The following is a 2,023-nucleotide window of genomic DNA, read 5'->3' as shown; positions in this document are numbered from 1 at the left end:
TTCCTAGAAAGTGACCTTTGGACATTTCCCATTAAACTGTTTTGAGGCAGAATGATCAATGATACAGTATATTTAACCAATTTGATTGGGGGCTGGGTTATGGTCTGGCCAGTTCAGTGATTAAAAAGGAAATGGTCCGTGAGAGCACAGACAGATGTTCATTCAACATGCTTTTACATAAATCCTTAGTGGCTACAATGTGTAATGATCAATTGAGAATGATTCTTCTTAAATTGCCTGAAACTATAGCTATTAAAACAAAAAAAGCCCCAAATGCTACTAAAACGGAAATAGAACGTGGAAACCGTAATACTACAGGGTACGTCAAAGCCTCTTACAGACCTGAAGACCCAGTTCTGTCTGCCAGATGCTCAGCTAACTGGCATCTCTGCAGCAGCCAGGACTGAATGTCCCGGGCAGTGACATCTGAGCTCCATCCAGTTAAGCATGGGGCAATCCTGGGCTGTGAGTCCATCGAGTCAGGCCTTGTTCCAACAGGCCATCTAGGATCCAGAGCCATGATGTCATCCAAGATTCCAGGGGCGAGAGGCAAACGCTGGCTCTCGTGGATGGAATTCACAAAACTGACCGAGCCACCTCATTGGCTGGCTTAGGTGGTCACTTTTGCAATTGGATCAGTCGTTACGTTTTAATGACACATAAAATGAGAACAAACGAAAACAAAACACACTGGACTAGGGCCTGAGAACTGACAATAATACACTTACAGTCAACTGGCTTCCCATATGTATCCCTACTCCCAAGTCTCTGAATAGGCATTGCGTATTGTGGCAAGGTTTCAAACAGTAGGACTAGTGCGCATTCTGGAGCAGGGAGAACAGCGCTGGCCCTCGCTCACGAGTGCTCTATGTGGGCCAGTGGGGGGTTTGGGGGGGTCGAGAGCCTGTCTGGAGTAGGACTGTCACACTTGTGGGCATGGCCGCGGGTGATTTCACACGCCTGAAAGAGCCCAATGTGATCCACGCGAGGGGAGCTTCCAGGGGGGTGGAGTGGGCTCGGGAGAGTCCCCTTTACTAGAGGCATGTGACAGGCTCAAAATATTTCCCCCGGGGGCTCAAAAGGCTCTGTCTGCCTGCAGCCACGTCAACACATTTAGCAGGCTGTGCGTTCTCGTCTCCAACCACGCCCCTGCTAAATGGCCGCCTGTATCTCTGCTAAATGAGGATTATAAGAATCACAGTCTTAGAGTGTTTCTATTTTTTTCCTCCTTCGTTTTTTAACTCATAGAAATAGCTATTAATGGCTGCGCGAGTGGCATTGCTGTTTTTCATCTCTCCTCGAGTCTTTTTCTCTCTCTCTCGCTCTCTCTCATTGTGCGCCCTAAATATAGCTGCTGAACGAGGCCTGACAGGCATTTTTCCCCGCAATTAAAAGATGGCGTGACTGGCCATCGGGCCGATGACATGAAAGCGCCATTGTCTGCGAGAAAAGCATCCAGCCGCTCCGCGATTAGCCCTCGTCTTGGGCGGCCGCAAAATTGGACTTAACCATCTCGGCTCTTCAAAAGGGGAGATGGGGAGAGAGCCACAGAAAGACACAGCAGCATGTTTGGGGGGGGGGGGGCGCCTTCTAGCGCAGTTATAGAAACTCGAAGTGAGAGAATGACAGAGAGAAAAGAGGGGAAGATGAGAGAGGGAAAAAGATTTAACAAGAAGAAAGATGGAGCTGTTTCTCATTATAGGTTGGACCGGAGTCAGACTTTAGCTTGTGTGTGTGTGTGTGTGTGTGTGTGCGCGTGTGTGTGTGAGAGAGAGAGAGAGAGAGAGAGAGAGCATATGTGTGTGTGCGTGTGTGCGTGCGTGCGTGCGTGTGTGTGTGTGTGCGTGAGAGTGTTAGAGATGAAAGGAAAGAAGGAGAAAAGCGATTTGAAGGTCAATATCTTTCTTTTCTCTTCTCCTTGCCTACTTGTGGGAATTACTTGTTCACGTGGAGAGAGAAGATAAAAACAAATATCTTTTTTTTCTCTTTATTTTCTTTTCTTTTTCTTTTTTCCCCCAAAGTG

General features: G+C 47.7%; 1 protein-coding gene across 1 annotated transcript in view; it reads right to left on the bottom strand.

Moving 5' to 3' along the window:
• Positions 1–1,973: 1,973 nt before the first annotated feature.
• cog6 (component of oligomeric golgi complex 6) overlaps positions 1,974–2,023 on the bottom strand; it is a 36,932-nt gene continuing 36,882 nt past the window's right edge. The window contains exon 19 of the mRNA XM_076282290.1: positions 1,974–2,023. This exon is cut by the window's right edge and continues 608 nt beyond it. The gene's annotated coding sequence lies outside the window, so the exon portion shown is untranslated.

The sequence above is a fragment of the Alosa pseudoharengus genome, unplaced genomic scaffold (genome assembly GCF_046254945.1).
Source record: "Alosa pseudoharengus isolate Yale_2024_CS ecotype anadromous, Long Island Sound unplaced genomic scaffold, YU_APseudo_1.1 YU_APseudo_1.1_scf_13, whole genome shotgun sequence".
In the NCBI taxonomy this organism is placed as follows: Eukaryota; Metazoa; Chordata; class Actinopteri; order Clupeiformes; family Clupeidae; genus Alosa; species Alosa pseudoharengus.
Note: the sequence above shows the minus strand (reverse complement) of the source record. Positions and strands in the feature narration are given on the sequence as shown.